The following is a 21,001-nucleotide window of genomic DNA, read 5'->3' on the forward strand; positions in this document are numbered from 1 at the left end:
TATCGATTTGAGTTGTCGTTCGTGTCTCGCTGACCTCGCGCTGGAATGAGTGCAATCCGAGCTACGAACTTTGCCGATTGCAATGATCGTCACTGCTGCAGGGTCAATGTGTGAATTAATAGGATAGAGCGAAAAGAATGCACTCAGCACTCGCTCAATCCATGCTGAGGCTCATAAACTCCCAGCCTGCAGAACATCATACAGACAGCAGTCTTTCTTTCCTCGCACCATTGGCGAATGGAACGCCCTCCCACCACAGGCAGTATCCTCAGCCTCGGACATTTTCCTCTCACTGATTGTCAATCATCGGTTTGGATCAACCAGCAGGTAAGTTATTGTTTTTAAAATCCAAGACATGACCATTGCAAACGTGGCCTTTGTAGAACTGAGCAAGATTCATCTGTTGTGTATGTCATGTGTGTGTTACTGAGTAACTGGGTGTGACTGTGAGTCACAGAGTGTGTGCTTGTTGTGTTCTTATTTTTTTTACTCAAGTTTAGAAAATGCTTGATCTTTAATCTATATGCACAGAATCAAATGTTGCTGTATCAGTGTATGAACTATGGTTGTAAAAGAATAAACAAAACAATTACTGAATTAGTGAGTGATTTGGCTCTGATAGTGAAGTTGAAATAGTACTTATTTCATTTTCAAGACATGTTAATAGTTATGTTAATATTGTTATGGTTTTTTTCAGGCCTCCCGAGAAACCAGAGGTGATGTGCATCATTCATACAGCTCCTGTCTTTCAGTTCCAACAGTTTACCTTTAAACATGGATACATGTACTGGAGAGGTATCAGGATGACTTGGCATGGTGCTTTACATTACAGACTACCCCTGAAGAGTAAGTTACACATTTATAAGGTATTGGTGATGGTGGTCTGTAGCTATAAACATGCATGTACTGATGTAGATCATTCAGCAGTCTTTTGTTCTTTGTAAATTGTATTACATTTACAAGTACTTTGTAGATGAAATTATTCATACATTTGAAGATGCATAGTAATACTGTGCATGGTAATTCACTAATTGGTATGATGTACTTTGTATACATAATGGTACAAATGTCTTTATTTTCTCTCTCCTTCCCATCTTAAAGTTTGTTGCAACCCTATACTCATAAAGTGCATTATGCTGTTTGTATGAACATTGATTTGAACTATTGTGATGCAAGAAAGTAAAACATGAAATAGCTAGAATGAAAGATTTACTCATTACTGGAATTATTTTAAATACAGTCAGTCATTTCCTTGGCTCACAATCACAGATCTGGCCAGTTTTTTTTATTTTTTACATGGAATAAGAGTTATATAATATAGTAAAACGTATCAACACCCTGACTGCCCCTGCGCAGTGTTAGAATTTTCTGAATGACTTCACATCACATTTCTCAACAAAACTGTAAGGTGTCAACGCTAAATAGGGAATGTGTGTGGGATGAGGGCTCATGCTGTCAATTAAAATAATAGTAAATTTCCATCACATTCCAGAAAAACCGCTCACATCAGCAGCATAACAAGATATCATGTCGTTAGAAAGGTTCTTGTGAGGAAGTCTTTTTAATTTTAATGATGAAAGATTCTTTTTAATTTTAATGATGAAAGTATATGGCCCAAAGTCAGAATAGGTGTCCATTTTTGTGACATACAAAATCAATTTTAAAAATGAACATTTTCTTTGTTTTGAAAATAGAGATATATTTTAGAGCATAAATACGCAAGGAACAGCTATGATTTTAGAAAACTCATGTTTGATCACTTCACAGATTCAGGTTTAAAAGTTTGCAGGAGTTCATAACTTCACACCGTCACAAAATTTAGACTTGTTAAATCATTGTTGCTACATGTATTGGGTCTGTTTTAGACATCTGAGCAAATTGCTACAGCAAATTACTTTGCATTTCAAGCAAGTTAAACTTGTTTTGGCCACGCATGATGCAGATGTGAACTCCATTAATGGGAAGTTCATAACTTCACATAATTTACTTTTATTGGTATAATAAATTTAATTTATACAGGCAGGAAACAATTTGTTTTGTTTTTTAATCTGAAAAAGGTGAGCTGGAACATGAAGGTAATTTTTGAAGATGAAGTGTGTAGAAGATTTTTTGGTTATCTGTATTATTTATAGAAATTAATATTGTCACAATTTTTTCACAGCAAATATTGGCATAAGTTATCATTAAATCTACAATTTTGCTGTTTTTGTGCAAAATGTGCTTGAAAAGTACCATCAAAAGGATTTCAATACACCAAAATGTTTGTCTGACTCAAAGAGTTGGCAGAAACTGAAAGTTTTTTTAGAATGTCCTAGGAGTTCATAACTTCACACCGTGACATCACAAACTATGGCTAATTCAAACCAAAGTAAGAAAGTGCATATGTCATCTTATTTTCTCTCCAGCTACTCTTTGTAATCAACATACAACTAAGTAATAAAAGTAAAACATTTGTGAAAACAAACGATAACAAAAATCATAAAATGTGAGCGTGCGCATAACTTCACAAGAATTTTTGTTATGTTGGTCTCTAGTACAGTTACTGTATAATATATTTGCAAAACAATGACAAACTGAGAACACAGAGTTATAGTATAGGCTAAAGCTGCACTTATATTACAAAATCAGATTTTAATTGCCAAAATAAAACAAATTGTTTGAAACTTGTGAAAGTTCATAACTTCACATCAATCACACATTTATACTAAAATAACTAACTAAAGTCTCTTGCAAATAATTCTAAACAACTTAATGATTTACTTAACCAAACTCAGTCATGAAAACTGTTACCGAAATCATTATTTAGTTAGTGTTTATGTCAGCTGACTGTGTGTTCATAACTTCACATCATTTATTTAACTGAAAAGCTACGTACTAAAATCTGCTGGTAAATTAAAATAAAAATGACATCAAACTGTAACAGCCTACTCTGGAGAAGAGCAGCACATCATTTGAGGTAGTGATTTAGTGTAGTAAATTAATTATTGTGTATAAATCATACTCATGGCATGTGTTCATAACTTCACACCGTGGGGCTGAGGGTCAGTTGATGTGAAGTTATGTACACCGTGCAGTCAACCCAGATTCATGCTGGAATTATCAAAATGTAATTTTGAGGGTTGATATTCAGAAAACTTCTTACAAAATGTCCAGATAAAGTCAAATGTACTCTTTTGCTATTAACAAGGCATTATTTTAAACACGCCCTTGAAAAATGAGCTTGAGTTATGTGAAGTTATGAACTTCATGACAAAACGGCTAAGTACTTCAGAAAGAAACAGTCAGCAGCCAGTAGATTCTTTTTGTGATGAAAATAATGGTACAGTGTAATTTGGAAACTGAAAATAGTCATTTTACATATATTTTGGGTTTTGACATGAGTTAGTAACTCTCACATAAAAATAGTGTGCAAGACACAGAGAAAATGGCTAACTAAAGCATACTGCTTGACTTTAGTGACAAAAATTGCTTAGTATCTAAATCTAATGTACTTTTATATGCAAAATTGCTGTTCCACTACAACCTTAACTTTCATGGCTAGCATTTAAGGACAAAAAACACTCTCAGTGGAGATAGTAGGAAAGTTCATAACTTTCTCACAAGAATTTTTTATTTCTCAATTACTCAAACACCAATGAATGAACTTGATGCAAACTTTCAGTGTGACTGCTGCTAGTGGATCCAAATGCATTACAAAGCTAGGTGTTCCCCAACCAGTCAATTTACTCTTTTTATAAGGCAAAAGGTTGGAAAGTTCATAACTCTTTTTTCACAAGAAAATCTGCACGTAAACTTCAAACTACTTTTGAACATGCAAAAACAAGTCAAACAACCCTTTTTATGTGTTATACCTCTGCAAAACATACTGTAAAATACTTTTTTACAAAAATATATCAGGTTTCAATCTTTAATTATTATTTAGAGCTGATCAGTGAACAAAAATGAAGTCTTACGGAAATAGTTATGAACTTTCTGTGAAATTTTGTCTCCCCATTTTCTGCAGGCTCACCCTTACAGAAAAAAAGGCCCTGTGGCGAGCCTCGCAGCGAGGTCGCAGCGAGCCTCGCTGCGAGGTCGCTGCGAGGCCGTAATTTACCATGCAAATTAAGTTTGCTGCGACTAAGTCGCAGCTAGCTGCGATGTAGTTATATATCCTTATATGGAGATCCCAACCGCGAGCTTGATGTGATGAGGTCGCGGCTAGCTGCGATGTTCCCTGCGAGCTTGCCGCGACCTAGCAGCAGCTAGCCGCGATGTCCTGGACCCCTTACTGTGAGCTTGCCGCGACCAGGTCACAGCTAGCCGCGACCAGGTCACAGCTAGCTGCGACCAGGTCACAGCTAGCTGCGACCAGGTCACAGCTAGCCGCGACCAGGTCACAGCTAGCCGCGATGTTCCTGGGATCATGCTGCGGCTTGCCGTGATCTAGTCGCAGCTAGCTGTGATGTAGTCGCAGCTAGCCGCGATTACCTCGCAGCTAGCCGCGATTACCCGGACCTATATGTGGTAGTCACAGCTATATATCCGCGACCATGTCACAGCTATAGCTAGCAACGACCAGGGTGAGCCGGGATATCCCTGGCCTGTCCTCCAAATTCTTACCACGTACAAGCTTTCCTTGAGCCAGCTGCAGCTACCTGTGCAGTTGTCACGGTTTACTGCGATGTCCATGAAATCATCAAGCAACGACCTTCAAATTTCACAGCAAGTGAGCTGCAACCTAGTGATGAGTGATAACTTACTGCAGTTATGCAGGAGGAAATGCTTTACCAAACCCTGAACATTGTTTAGATGGTTTAAAGTCCCAATTAAATATACCTAAACCCTCCCAGAAAAATGCTGCAACCAGCTTGTGGGTGCATGCAAATCCTTTCGCACTGACAGGCCATTGTGCTACATACATTCTAAATTGACTAGAGACAGAAGCAGTTGAACACATGCAGACGCATATTCTCAAATGTAAAACAAACAATTGGTTTAAATTCAAATTATTTAATAAAAGCTCATTTGGCATAAATTCAGATTAAATAGAGCAAGCTGTATCCTGCGATCAGGACGAACAAGTTCATCAGAGTTCACAATTTGTTGCCGAAATACAAGATCGCCAGCACTAGCAATCGCTCATGCTGTTTTTTTTACCAATGTCACATGGGTTTAGCTAAAGGTCTCGTGAGTAATTTTTTGTTTAAACATAAACAGCTGCTTAACCTTTTTTCCAAAGTTAATTGCAATACACCCTAAAAGTAAAAGTGTAGAGCTAAATAAAAAAAAGTTTGGTACTGAATATCAGCGATATAGTTATTATGAAAAACTATATTTCGAAAATGAAATCAAGACAGTACATTACAGGCTAACCAGTACATAATATGTTGCATACCTACCAAGTAGTGTATGCACTCTCCAAGAAGTTCTCCCCTTCTTAACCCAAGGTGGCTGAGTGCATCAGAAACAAAATCAACAGAGATGAGATTCTTCCGCTTTTTCGCGGAATTCTGCTCAAAAGTTGATCTCCAGGACCGTTTTCCTGAATCGTCCAGATCCCTTGAGAAAAAAAAAAGGGGGGGGGGGGGGGGGGGGTAGAGGTTGATTATCAAAAATCTGACCTGCCAATGACTGAATCTCCCAAAAGACTAGACCGGTTTTTGATTGTCCGGACCGACAATACCCCCGACAAAAAAATCTCCGCCAAGCTCAAAACCAAAAATCTACGAAATGAACTTTAGACCCGTGTACGAACTGTCCATTTGGGAACAAGTTTCTCCTCATCATCAGTGTCTGCATCGCGGAAGTTCCTAAATGGGCTGATTTAGTTGTTGACTTTAGCCACTTTAGCAAGATGGCGTCGTCAATGCGATTGTTGGCAGAAACAGAACATGCTTTAGCTTCTGAGATTGATAAAGGGCTAAAGAACAAATGGGTTTGGGCGTGGAAAGACGAAATTATAACTACCGAAGTGAAGGGACGAAAACTGTCCATCCGTCTCGGAGATTCGGTTCAAAAGTTGAATGTTCGGGGAAGGCACAATGCACGTGGTGTAAGAAAGTACTGGGCTACAAATAGAGAGGCAAGAGCGTGTTGAAAGACCATTTGACAACATATTTGTCCTTGTGTGCACACTTGTGTTTGTCAGTCTGTGAGTGTGATGTTATTTTCAGTGACTTTTGTTGTTTATTTGTGAGATTCATTCTAGAAATGCATGAACAATGCCCAAAGTTGTAATCAAAATATTCTGCTGCTAAGACTCATTTCTGAGCATTTTTGTTGTTATGTAAATGCTAAAAACGCTTCAGCTTCAGCCCCCTGACTCCCACAAGGGGCGTTGCCCCTGGACCCCACATTTCCTTTACCCTCTTATGTCAAAATTTGGGAATCTCATCTCTGAATCAAGATCTCTGACAACCTGAAGAAATGCTGTTGTTCCTGTCTCCCCACTGAGGTGCTCCTTGAATTGCTTCTCCGTGCGATCAATGACACCACCAATCCGATCCACAGGAAAGGTAACTTCTGGGAAGAGCTTCTCAAACCAGGAGTGGACCTGAAAAAAAGTCAATATCAGTCTGTGTTCCAAAAGATAATATACCAGTGCATGAACTATGCTGCAGTATAGTAAAAGGGACAGCCAAAGAAATAAATACAAATTATCAATGTCTATTATTATTTTGTAATTAATTTTAGTGGATAAAGAAAAGACGCAAAGGATTGCTAGCCTGTTTATAAATACATAAACATATATCTATAAGACAAAAAAAGAGTTGTGATCAACCGAGTACTTACCACTGAAGAGGGCTTGCCACTTTGCCTCTGTAACTGCAGCAAAACCTTGTTTGTCAGCCCCGGTCGGTGGATTTGGAGGTCTGCCACGGCCAGAGGCAAGAAAATAGTTAGCAAGTTGTTGGTGCATGTGTGTCATCTGGAGAAAAGAACAAAAAGTAAGTTATAACAATAACATCAAACACTACTTCTGCAGAAAGAAAAACACCATTCAAACTCAAAGAAGAAAAGTCAGTTATTTCATTTTCAATAAATGAAAAAGCAGCTACCAGTATTTTATAAAAAATATATCTGTAATATCTGTTTTCTCACACGAAATAAGTCGACATACATGTGCGAAACATTGCGAGTCCGCAAAACGTTCTCAGAGTCAGCTGGTGAATTCTACTTTTGGTTTCCACTCAGCTGGTGCAAGAAGTTACGTGACCAGAATAAAATCAGTTTTTGAACAATATGCAATGTTTTCATTTCGTAGATGCACCAGAAATAGTTTTTTTTTTATATCTTTAGATACATTGTCAATGATTATTTTCGTCATTAGATTCTATTGGGTTAGAGAAAAAAACGAAAGCGGTTCGTAACACAACCCTTCCGCTTGAAACACAGACAGGCCATCGAAGTCGAACCGCTTCGTCAAATTCAGTACAAAATACCTTCTGTCATTTCGTACATCCGCCATTAAAAACATTCAATCAATACTTTAATATGTCTAAACTTACCGAACAGAACATCTTGAATCGATGTGCCGGACGAAAAGAATGCTTGGGTCGAATTTGTTGAGTCGGTAATCGCGGCTTGAGCCACCGGGCGCCATTTTCAAAACTGCAGGCAAAGCTATTCGAGCCTCGTTTTGGGCGTCTTGCTCGGAGGACACATGTCGGACTGACTTCATTTTTTGCTTGTTTAAAGAAAAATTCGAGCTGAATCGAATGGTGTATTTCATTTGGCAGTGTGATAAAGTTGTCGGTAGTTTGATTTTGAAAACTTCAACCGCAATTTTTGGTCACTTTGTTTTCCAGTTCTCAAAATATACGAAATTATAGAGCTAGCTCTGCTCTTTCAAAACACCCATTGTAGTTTCTTTGACGCGGAGCAAGAGAGCGTAAAGTACGACGACCGAACTGAAAAATGTTGCGCATCACAGCGCGCGGAGGCTGTGTGAGGCTGAACGGTAGACTACTTCAATAAAATATTCATACAAAATCACATAGTAAACACAAATTAACTAACGAAAATGGTATGTATTTTGATGTGGTATACATTTTTTATTTTATTCGGTGAATTTCTTTACATTTTTGGCATCTTCAGGTGCATTTCTCTAACCTTCAGTCATCGGTTAGTGGTTCTAATAACCTTTAAAACAGCATGGTCTGGTCCTTTGAAATGGGGTGGAAAAAATCCCGATTGCGGCTAGGAGCTAAGTGATACAAAGAAGGTTTGGGGTACCTATAAGATCACAGAAAGACCAGTGGACGATACCTTCCGCCTGTGATCAAGACCTGGGAACATAATTATTGCCGTATTAGACTATGTATGCTTGTTTGTCTAAAAATACGATCAGTATGGTTTAATGATTATAACAACTTTACAACTCTGCATTTGATCAATGGTAACCGCTTTTGTCATTACACATTGAAAGAAGCATTTGGTTTAAATGTTTTGGTAAACTTTTTAATGTTGCAACGGTCAAATGTATGGAGTACACCTTTTTTTTCCTGAAAATATATATATATATGCCAAATTTGTTTGAGAATACTCCAAGCGCAAAACAGCTAGGGTTCCAGCTATATTTTTTAATGGAATTGTTTGATCGTCACACTGCCAGTTAAAATTTCTCTTGTTTGTTGGTGTGCAAGCTATATAGTGCTTCCATTCGTGTGCTGTCATGTATGCTCTGAATCTGATCATTTCTGTTAAGTCTTTATAATATAGGCTGGTTGTACACTTTGAGTTTAATGGGCAATAGTAAACTCCCTAAGCTAAATGCAGTTAGCAACACATCACCATGGTACTTTCTAGCTCCCAAATTTTAAAGAAGCACAAGATAACACTTTACCTGATTTTTAAATGGAAATGCAACATGCCATATAAACGGTTGCGACCATCTTTGTGAAAATATAATACTCGAGTTTAAAGGTGTTTGTCTACATTTTTATACAGAAATCGGCATCAAATACTAAGTCTAGCTATTCCCTACAAATATCAAAAATACACTCCCCTTCGATCAGGAAGGACGAAGCCAGGGTAGCCGATTGAAAATTCATGAAAGTAATGCAGCGTAGTACGATATCCTTATTTGGCAAATGCCAAGGGCAAAAGTCCTCTCAAATACCATGCATTTCGTGCGTTTAACAAAACATCGTGGACAGCGCTCTAATACGCTGTGATTGTGTGGGTGTGGCTGTCAGCATAGTGACGTGAATTTGATTGGTCGATATTTATAGTTAAAACACATGCTCTCTCCACATGGAAATCAAAACATTGGAAGTGTACTGTTATACTGTACTTCTCAAAAATAAAAACTTTTTTTACATTTATTTTTATTTTGTTAAAAAAATTTCCCCATGCTTCATTCATCATCTGACATAACTTTTTAGCGAAATCTAACCATAAGATTATTGAAAAAAAAAGCAGAAATGTAGACGACCTTTAAGCCTTGAATTTTGCTTCAACAACATTTTGTGTGAAACTACAGAATAAAAGTCTCTGGCAGTTGGTAAACAAACAAGAATTTCGGGCTGCTGATTTATACATCCCTTTAACAGAAGAATTAATGCCAAAATACACTTTTTGCTTAAAAACAAAAGAAAATATTTACTTTGTAATATGAAACATATTTCATACAGTTTTTTAAAACATGAAGCAAGCTGAGTGTTATGTTTCTGAATAATATTTGCTGCCACCATGTCTCATTCTTGTGCCAAGATGGTAAGAATATTTGCAAATAGGGCCACTCAGAGAGTCAGACACAATAATCGCTCTATAAGCAGGCCCCTCCATATGATGTTGAAAAAGCCTCCATTAAGGTCGCGGCTAGCTGTGATGTTCGGAAACTTACGCCAAGATCGCAGCTACCCGCGAGGCTCGCGCCAAGGTTGCAGCTACCCGCGATGTTGTTGCGAGGCTCGCGCCAAGGTTGCAGCTACCTGCGATGTTGTTGTGAGGCTCGCGCCAAGGTTGCAGCTACCCGCGATGTTGGCGCGAGCCTCGCACCATGGTCGCAGCTAGCCGCGCTCTTGTCGCGAGCCTCGCGCCAGGGTCACAGCTAGCCGCGATGTTGTCGCGAGGCTCGCGCCAAGGTCGCGGCTAGCCGCGATGTTGTTGCGAGGCTCGCGCCAACATCGCGGCTAGCCGTGACCAGCTGCGACTAGTTGCTGCGATGTGTTTAGATCGCTGCGACCTCGCAACGAGGTCGCAGCGAGGTCGCAGCGACTTTTCTTTTCTGTAAGGGCACTGACAAAATTCAAAAACTTTGCTTTGTCAAAGGTACATTTGAGTTTTACTGGCTCAGTGAAAAGTCATTCATGACATTCTGTCCCATAAATATGACAGAGTAGACCATGTTTCAATATGCTGTAAGGTCATGTCACAAAAAATGGCCAAAATGTAGTGCTGCTGACTTCAGATAATGGCGACATTTTCATTAAAAACAACAACTAAGCACACAATGTTTCTCTAGGTGTGTACTTCATACTTTTTTTTACAAGTCTCATTAATCTTTACAAGGATTTTATTTTTCTTTGATGTACAAATCAGGTTAGAGCCAAGGTTGCACAGCTATTTCAGCTGTGGACACCATTTCAGACTTAAGGCCATATATATAAATAAATGGTTTTCACAGGAAGGAATGGTACCTGTAATATTACAGAACAATGTTTACAGTTTAGTTAATAGTTGTCACTGTCAGTATCACCCACACCATTCTCCATCCCACTGATTGTGTGAAGAACAAGTACATGTATTACTTCCTACCTACCTTCCGGCACCCCCACCACACACCCTCTTCTCAATACCAAAAACATATCCCCACCAGCGCACAGCAAAGTCTGAATGTGCTCAGTAATACATTTTCTTTATTTTCCAGGAAGTGAGGTGCCGAGATATGACGTGCAGGCAGCTTGCAGAGTGGTGCCTGGCTTTGCTGAGGATGATGATCAGATTCAATCCATTCTGTGCTGACAGAGCTACCAGAACTGACCCACACTGCTGGCATGACTTTTACAGCTGCATTCAACACTTTACTTTTACGCTGGTAACTTTACGGTTGCTCTCTCTCGATTGAGCATTTTTATTTTAACTAATGGGAACAAGAAGGGCAAAGCCCATACGACTCACATGCTTTACACATTTTTCCTACCAAAATACATGTGACCTTGACCCAAGGTCAAGGTCATCCAAGGTCATGCAACACAAAGCTGTTAATTCAAGACATAGGAAGTACAATGGTGCTTATTGGCTCTTTCTACCATGAGATATGGTCACTTTTAGTGGTTCACTACCTTATTTTGGTCACATTTCATAAGGGTCAAAGTGACCTTGACCTTGATCATATGTGACCAAATGTGTCTCATGATGAAAGCATAACATGTGCCCCACATAATTTTTAAGTTTGAAACAGTTATCTTCCATAGTTCAGGGTCAAGGTCACTTCAAAATATGTATACAATCCAACTTTGAAGAGCTCTTGTGACCTTGACCTTGAAGCAAGGTAAACCAAACTGGTATCAAAAGATGGGGCTTACTTTGCCCTATATATCATATATAGGTGAGGTATTGAATCTCAACAACTTCAGAGAAAATGTGAAAAATAGCTGTTTTTTAGGCAACATTTATGGCCCCTGCGACCTTGACCTTGAAGCAAGGTCAAGATGCTATGTATGTTATTTGGGGCCTTGTCATCATACACCATCTTGCCAAATTTGGTACTGATAGACTGAATAGTGTCCAAGAAATATCCAACGTTAAAGTTTTCCGGACGGACGGACAACTCGGGTGAGTACATAGACTCAATTTTGCTTCGCATGTGAGTCAAAAAGTAAATGCCTCTGCAGAGATTCGAACCTAGGACCTTGAGATTTTCAGGCCCATGTCCTAACCATTAGTTTTTTTTATTGTAAGATGGATATATGTCTAGTGGATGCAGCTACATGTACAAATGTGCCAAATTAGAACTTGCATTCTCAGCCTATAGTTTTCTTGGGCCATTCATGTGAGTACTAAATATTGTGAATGCATTGGTATTCCTCGACTATCACACATGTGAGACTGCCTTTTCTTACTTTTGTGAAATGTGTGAACTCACTTTGTTTACCTCTTTGTGTTAATAAATGCAGTTTATCAGTTACCTCTGTTGGTTTCTTCTGCAAGTATGTCAAATGGCCCACACACACCCTCATGCGCACACACACACAGACACGCACAAAATCAGATCTCAAGTGTAAGTATTCCTTTTGCAGTTTTATTTTAATGCCCATAATCAGCCAAACAAATAATTATATCATCACACTTGCACCTAAGCTTAAAGTAGCAGTCCTGCATACATGTGTAATGTGTAAATGTTTCAGGTCACCATCTGTCCTGGCTTGAACATGCAATAAGAACACCTCTACACAAACACACGTACAGTCAACTGGCTAGCTGCTTCCCTGTAAGGCGTATTTGTCTATAAATTAATCGATTTTCCGAAGACAGCAGCCAGGTAGTGGATCTTTAGTATATGTCCAAGCAGACGGTTGATCTTATTACAAGACATCAAGGAAATATTTAAAAAAAAACTGATTCCAAAATCTAACCTTCCAAAGTTCATAATCAATAAAGAAGAATGGTATGTTACTGGAACCCTTTATTTATGACTTAAGGCAATGTGCGGCAGTAAAATTACCAAACTTAAAGGTACTGAACTTGTCAAATCCAGGTGCACGGATCCCCTGGGGCTTTTAGTCATACCTCAGGCAGCTATCCGTTAGAAGAACTACCAAGTTTCATTGACTTGCACCCAAAGAGTCAAGAACTGCAATTTTTTTACGAATTAATTTTGGACTCTGTCCCGGCTGGTCTCGACCTACTGTTGGATCTAAATTTAGATCAGGTAGATCACCACATCATGCACAAAAAGACACGTCACTGCAAACTATGTCAGACATCATCATGAGTTTGTGTAAAACAAAATGGATGCCGGAATCACTCATTTGAATCGAACTCAGACCAAACACCACGTAATAACTAGGTTAATTTATGCACTCGCGTGAACAAGAAACTGTCGAGCTTCACAGATGTCGTCGTTGGGTAGTTTTGGGTTTGTTTTACTACCATAGGAGGATTTTTGAACTGTAAATGCACTCAGCTGCAACAAAAACGCAAAACTAAGGCTGTGAGCTGCATTGTGCCTTTAAACTTGAAGAATAGTCAAAGAATAACTTGGTTTTCTGGTTAATTCTTGAAGTGACTTATTAAAATGAATGAAAACATTGTGGATGGATATAGACTGCTGTTGCTATGGAATCTAGCATTAACAGCGCCATATGGGATTTCTAGAAAACAGTTTTACAGCAACATCATACATCAGAAATTCATAATATTTAAGGATACACATGTATTATATCTACAATCATAAAGAACGTGTTGAATTTAAATTAATTATTGTAATGAATATGCAGTAAGAAATTCGTTCATCCTCATGACAAAAGATATCAAAATTCAACTGTAGTCTGTTGTCAAAAATCGTTCTATATGATTGTAGATTGATACATGTGTATCTTTCATTCTTTGTGCCAAATATTAGGAATTTCTGATGTATGATGTCGCTGTTAAACAGTTTCCTAGAAATCCAATGTAACGACTGTTTCCATCTACGTCGATCAGTATTCACAATTCTCCGAAAGCGGCGTATGGCTGCCTAAATTCTTTCTTTCTTTCTTTATTTGGTGTTTAACGTCGTTTTCAACCACGAAGGTTATATCGCGACGGGGCTGCCTAAATGGCGGGGTAAAAAGGATCATACACGTAAAAATCCACTCGTGCAAAAACACGAGTGTACATGGGAGTTTCAGCCCACGAACGCAGAAGAAGTATTCACAATTGTTTTATTTATTTTTATGCAGAAAACCAGGTTATTCCATGTATTTTCCGAATTCAAGTTTACTGCCGCACATTTCCTTAAAGGCACAGTGCAGCTCACAGCCTTCGTTTTGCGTTTTTGTTGCAGCTGAGTGCATTTACAGTTCAAAAATCCTCCTATGGTAGTAAAACAAACCCAAAACTACCCAACGACGACATCTGTGAAGCTCGACAGTTTCTTGTTCACGCGAGTGCATAAATTAACGTGGTGTTTGGTCGGAGTTCGATTCAACTGAGTGATTCCGGCATCCATTTTGTTTTACACAAACTCATGATGACGTCTGACATAGTTTGCTAGTGACGTGTCTTTTTGTGCATGATGTGGTGATCTACCTGATCTAAATTTAGATCCAAAAATAGGTCAAGACCAGCCGGGTCTGAGTACAAAATTAATTCGTAAAAAAATCGCAGTTCTTGACTCTTTGGGTGCAAGTCAATGAAACTTGGTAGTTCTTCTAACGGATAGCTGCCTGAGGTATGACTAAAAGCCCCAGGGGCTCTGTGCACCTGGATTTGACAAGTTCAGTACCTTTAAGAAAATGTAAGATTTACTGAACTTTGACCCAGCAGTTTTTGTAAGTGGACAGGCCTTAGTTTTATTTCGGTGGCATAATTCAATGCGCTTCGTCAAAATGTCTTGAACTGAAAACAAAAGCAGACGCAAGACTTATGGTCAGTTGGAGTTGTCTCCCGTACTCCTAACTTGAATGTGCTGCAGACAGGTGTACCCAAACAGCTCATATCACAAACGGTTTGGAATTCCCAAAAACGCAAGATCCGCACTGCACAACTTCAGTTCAGCGCTCGGTCTCTTTTTGAAAATGTGTATCTTGAGAGAAAAATATAGAATATTGCACCGTCCAAAGGAATTGAGTTCTTATGGGACAATGACAGCGCTCAGTTCAAAACGATAGGACAACTTTTTAAATGAGGCAGGGCCTACCGGGGGGGGGGGGGGGGGGGGGGGGGTTATGGGGGTTGCGCAACCCCCCCCCCCCCCTAGCCTAAACATGTACCTCACTTATTTAAAACATTTTTTATGATTGTTTATTTTATGCCGTTTCATGCAAGGAGCGACCATTTTCCTATCTCAGAATATGACCTACCCATCAGGAACATCCCCCTGGACCACCACTGGCAACCCCCCCAACCCCTCCTCTTAGCCTAGTCCGGCCCTGTGAGGCGTAGCGGGCCTTTAAAACATTGACAAAAATGTACAATAGCAACAAGTTGTAATGCTCAATACAACCAATACTGAGTGGACATTTACAATACTGGGAAACAGTTCTTTTTGTCCGGTGATCCTCTGCGGCTGTTGCTGTAGTTTCCCCATCGATCATAGCTGGACTTGGATAGCACTGCTTTTCATCCACATTCACTGGCCAGGTCTTCGTCATCTTCAGTCACTACTGACAAATGAATGAGAAAGGAACGGATCTTAAACACAACGACAAGAACAAGTCTAAGTATGAGTATAAAGGAATAAGTTGTGTACTGTTTGTAACTGACACACATACACACACTAAACCCACATAAATGCCAAGAGCTTAAACATTCTTTTTCCCTGGTAGACAAGTTCAAATAAAATCCCCCGACTCCCCCCCCCCCCCCCCCCCCCCGCCCCTACTGCGTCTGATTTTTGTTGGAACCCCAAAGACAGTGATTAAGTGGATTTCCATTATAGTCAAGGCTGTTTTCAATGTAACTTGTAAGCTACAGAACATGTAGTGATGTACACACATACAACTTTAACTTGTCTACATTGTATACATGTCTGTCACCATATTTGAATACATTCAGTTCACTAATTCAGTCAAAATTTCACTGAATGTAAAACGACATATTATTCTAGAAAGATATCAATGCCACTGTCCTACATTATCATAGGAATCATGTGTGTCAAGTTCTATTATTATTTTCCTTTTAAAGTTTTACGCTCTCTGTGCTCTACACACATGCATAATATACATGTTATACATACTCAAAAAAGGAAAATAATAATAGAACTTGACACACAGTTTCATTGAGATAATTATATCCTGACAGTGACAGATGCGCTTCTAGTATATTAGTAATGGTTCCAATACGGGAGGAAGTGATCACCATACTGGTGAAATAAGGCGAAGAAGAGCTTGCGGTTTGGAGTCTAAGTCAGTAGGTGTTCATTATTTTATTATTATCCCTGAACCTGAATTATAAAAAAAACAAAAACACTCTCTCACAGTCTTGCTCACAGTCACACACGCACACCTCCACATGAGTTATTCTGACCAGAACTTGAGAATGAGAGAGAGGGGAAGGAAAAAACACACTGTATGTCATAACACTGACACTGACAGTTGTACATAATAAAACCTTTTACCTGATTCGTCCCTGGCCATGCAGCAATCGGTTGGCTTTTTCAGCTGAGAGGAGACCTGCAATAAAATAATAAATGAAGTACCAATCATGGGAACATCACTTTCAAAATGGTGAGTACTAGCAGAGCAGTAGAACCATTGATTGCCTTTCAAAGAAACGCACTGTTATGTAACCAGCCAGCCTGGGTAAGTCAGCAATTTGATTCTTGAACTACATGTAGCCTCCAACCTGCTTGCGGTTATCTATTTTTAATTCTAGCATTAAAACATTTGACCAGCACTAGCTTTGATTTTGTATTCACTGTCTTGGAAGTTGGATTCAATCTTAAAAAAAAGGATTTTTAAAATATTATGACTCATGCATCTCGAATTGGGTCAAAAAGAGGTTGCAAAAACGTGGCAGTGGTACTCTTCTTCTTCTCCACATCAATGAGGAAATCCCTGTACAGGGCAACTATCTTCGTATCTGACGTAAGGCAAGGATACATACATACACGTACAGGTACATGCATCCAATGTTGTTGTCAGAGACTGACACTCAGTGACTGTCAGTGACAGTGAGCGGAGTGACACATGTTGCAACACATACTCGCAAAGACCCACTCTAAGTATAAAACGAAACATGGAAACTTACCTCTGGTTAATATGCAATGGTTCGCCCGTCCCAATTCTCTCGCATTAGCAAACATCATTGGAGATTCTTTCCGAATTGATCACCTTCGCTCCTTGCCTTGGACTGCCATTTTGTAACTTGACTAAAAACCGAAACGCTATAGGTCTGACAAACCACGCTCAACGTCCAAAATAACTTGAGGAGGAAAAAAAAAGCCCACACTGAATCTTTTTTGGGGCAAAAACGTTGTTTTGAAATCTCCGAAGCTGCTTGCAAAGTCAAAGATGACGCAGAGATCTGTACAGTATCTCCCTGGATGACGCAAGCGGATAGTGTTCGACTCGGCTCTTTGACTTGGTAAACATCGGAACTTCCGATTACGTTCGTAGTTACTCGGAACCAGCCTTCGGGATTGAAAGCCCGCAACTGACGTGTGAAAAAAAATTTCGCGTCCGGGGTCTCTCTGAATAAGCCCACCAAATTTGAAGCAGATCCATCGAGAACTTTGGCCGTGCATCGCGCACAGACACACAGACAGACACACAGACAGACACACAGACACTAGTCGTATATATATATAGAAGGCCACAGACTCATATACAAAACACGGGGGAAGAACACAATCAAAAAAACAAACCACACACCAACAACAACCATGAAATAAATACGTGCTGAAAAGAGAGAGAGAGAGAGAGAGAGAGCGAGAGAGAGAACAAGAACAACAAGAACAAGAACAAGATTTTATTCCTTTAAGGCCTTAGCCCTTTTCGGAAGGGGGCTGGTTACACAAAAGTAAAGCGTGTGTGCAGCAGCAATCCACACACGCGTCGTTTCAAGTGAACAGAAGAAAAGACAATGTATAATCACAAAATACTAATGCTTAAACAGCATTTTCTAAACATTTAAATGAAAAATACAAGAACTTAGCTACATTGCAAAGTATAGTTTCATTTTTCACAGACAACAACAGTGCAAGTTTGAAGTTCGAAGGACATCTACAAAATTTTGCTGGAATAAATTGACGTCTTAGATTTTCCAGTGCAGGGCAGCATAAAACAAAATGCAATTCATCTTCAGTACTAGATTGACACAAACGACAGACCAAATTATTTTCACTTACAGCTTTATACCTTTCTGTATGTAAAGCAAGTCTGGAAATACCCAATCTAAATTTAACCAAAACATTTAAAATGTGTCTGTTTACTGGAATTGACAAGTATGTTTCTACAAGATTTGTTGTCTTAAAGGTACGGTACAATGCAAACCGGTCGCTAGTCTGAATATGGTTATCCCACTCTTGCCACCGGCAGTCAATAATGCGTTGCTTAAAACATGCCAAAAACGAATTAATACAGGCTACACCTTGGTTAATCCATACATACTGAAAACCATATCGACACAGGCACAACCGTACCTGTGATGCCCAAGTAGATTTACCTCTGCTATCTAGAGTAAACAACATCTTATATGCTTTACGAGGTAATCTACTGTCATCCATTCTTGTCAGTTTCAGCCAGTATCTTATGCAACGTACATATGAATTTAAGTAAATGGGATAACGTCCAAATTCACCATATACAAGATCATTAGGAGTATGCCTGTCAACACCTAAAAAACGTTTTAAAGCAAACAAATGCACCTTTTCTACTGTTGCTGCCTGCATCAGACCCCATACCTCAGCACCATACTGAACAATAGGTTGAGCTTGTGAGTCAAAAAGCTTGATAAAAACATCCAAAGACAATCTATCGAATTTATACAAATTACTCATAATACACAGTACTGCACGTTTTGCTCTGGCAACTAGATCTTGACAAGCAAAATTAAAGCTTAATTTGGTAGAAAAATAAATACCTAAATACTTGTATGCATTTACTACCTCCATTCTTTGCCCACCAAAATACCAAACTTCACGAGCAGCTAGATATCCACCTTTACGAAAAACCACGATGTTACTTTTTCCCATGTTTACTTTGAGCTCAAGGCGCTGTGAAGCAGAATATAGACTATGTAGTTGTGACTGCAGACCAACAACAGTTTCAGACAGCAAAGTAATATCATCGGCAAACAGTAGAATGAACAATTCAACAATGTCAGGGTTTAAAGTAATACCATGCCTACCATTATCAATGATTTCCAATGCCAGCTCATTTATAAATAGAGCGAATAGAATTGGACTGCACACGTCTCCTTGCTTCACACCTTTTGTACAATTAATGAAATCTGTTAGTTGAGCACCACATCGTATTTTAGCCTTGACCACTGCATACATACTTTTAATACATCTATACAACTTTCCCTTTATACCATTTTTAATCAAAATTGGCCAGAGCAGTCTGCGTGAGATACTGTCAAAACATTTCTCAAAATCAATGAAAGCTACATAAAGTTTGCGATTATTAGAAAATTGTTTCTGTACACCAGCAAGCAGAGTGAAGATGTGGTCAACAGTAGAATAATTTTGTTTGAAACCAGCCTGACATTCACCTGTAATATTATGTAATTCAGTCCACTCTTTAAGTCTATTATTAACAACAGTACCATACAATTTACTACATCACACAATGAAATTCCCCTATAGTTGTTAGTATCATTTCTATCTCCTTTCTTAAATAACGGTACAATAACTGAATCGCACCAGTTCTGTGGATAGATTCCCTCATCAAACAAAGCGTTAAACAGTTTCACTAAAAACAACACCACATCTTCGCTAGCTGCTTTAAAAAATTCCCCAATTAAACCATCAGGTCCTGCAGCTTTACCCGATTTCAGTTTTCTGACAGCAATCAACACTTCTTCTTTGGTAATGGGTCTATCCAGCATTTCTTCATATTCATATTCATTAACATCAGCATGCTCATCATCTTCAATCTCATCTTTTTCTAAAATGTTATGAAAGTGCAGGTACCAATCATCAACAGAAATATTGTTTTGCTGCTGGACCTTTTTACAAGAAACATTTTTAATTTTCTTCCAAAATTCTCTCTGATCACTTACAGCACCTACAAGTTCTGTATACAAACTGTCATTGTACTGTTTCTTTTTTCTATGCAAAAAGTTTTTATATTCACGCCTGGCTTTACAATACTCATCCCTATCCACATCTTCTAATGAATTCCTACATTTTCTCAGCAACTTTCTGACACGTCTTCTTTCAAGCACACATTCATGATCAAACCATTTGAATTTACGTGGTTCATCTGACAAGATAATAGTTTTCTTCATACAAGTTGCACAATCTTTAACTGAATTTATAAACAAAGTCAAAGCATCATTTACATTAATATCAATCATTTCGCTTGCCAGTCGTAACTGTTGCCGAAACACATCAGAATTAATTGCATCTTTGTACTGATGTTCATGATCAGAGTTCCAAACACATTTTTGCAAAACTTCTTTTTTCTTAACCTTTGTAGCATGTGAATAAAGGTTGTTTTGATGAGTGATAGTTAATTCAAGTGGCATGTGTTGTGAATCAATATTGTCAGAGACATAAAGGCTACAAGATTTAACAATGGAATCAAACAAATCATAGGAAGCAAGGAAGTAGTCATTCACACTGTTTTCAAATTCAGAGATGAATGTGTAACAACCCTGAAGGTCGCCATTACATACACCATTCATAATGCATAATCCAAGTGCACTGCACATGTTCAAAAGACACTTCCCATATTGATTCATAACTCCATCTTGCGAATTTCTTACAAATGATCCAACACCAGATTTCATAGAACAATCAAAAATCACATCTTCATCAAAACAGTCCGGGAACACTTTTGCTGTTCTACCATTTAAGTCACCGCATAGAAGAACAGGTAACTCACCAACTTTACACAAACAGTCAACCAAGTAATCTTCTAATAAGTTTATGACATTATCAATACCAAACACAGAGTAGAACCGATAATTTTCAGGTGGAACATAAGCACAAACAAACAAAACATCAGTTGAAAAACCGAAAAAGTGTTTATCAAGAACGAATGACAAAAAATTCCCTCCACCACTATCATCCTCCTCCACTGCACGCACATACTGCAAGAGGGTCGAGCGAATCAAACAAATAACACCGCCAGATTCTCTCCCTTGTCTGCCCAAATCCGAGGACGGTTTGACAAAAGCAGTATGAGAAGAAAACAAAGAA

The 21,001-nt window shown here is 38.8% G+C and overlaps 1 protein-coding gene and 3 long non-coding RNA genes across 4 annotated transcripts in view; 2 read left to right on the top strand and 2 right to left on the bottom strand.

The window, feature by feature from the left end:
• Positions 1-21,001, top strand: part of LOC138973714 (uncharacterized) — a 343,943-nt gene that overhangs the window by 78,221 nt on the left and 244,721 nt on the right. The gene's annotated exons all lie outside the window — the stretch shown is intronic.
• On the top strand, positions 49-11,228 carry LOC138973709 (uncharacterized). Its single transcript, XR_011458111.1, has 3 exons — positions 49-327; positions 698-846; positions 10,856-11,228. It is a non-coding gene; the product is annotated as an uncharacterized lncRNA (long non-coding RNA).
• Positions 6,345-7,934, bottom strand: LOC138973708 (uncharacterized). The gene is made up of 3 exons (XR_011458110.1): positions 7,491-7,934; positions 6,775-6,910; positions 6,345-6,535 (listed from the first exon to the last, which is right to left on the bottom strand). It is a non-coding gene; the product is annotated as an uncharacterized lncRNA (long non-coding RNA).
• On the bottom strand, positions 15,014-17,061 carry LOC138972348 (uncharacterized). Its single transcript, XR_011457570.1, has 3 exons — positions 16,882-17,061; positions 16,250-16,304; positions 15,014-15,296 (listed from the first exon to the last, which is right to left on the bottom strand). It is a non-coding gene; the product is annotated as an uncharacterized lncRNA (long non-coding RNA).

Source organism: Littorina saxatilis, linkage group LG8 (assembly GCF_037325665.1).
Source record: "Littorina saxatilis isolate snail1 linkage group LG8, US_GU_Lsax_2.0, whole genome shotgun sequence".
NCBI classification, from domain to species: Eukaryota; Metazoa; Mollusca; class Gastropoda; order Littorinimorpha; family Littorinidae; genus Littorina; species Littorina saxatilis.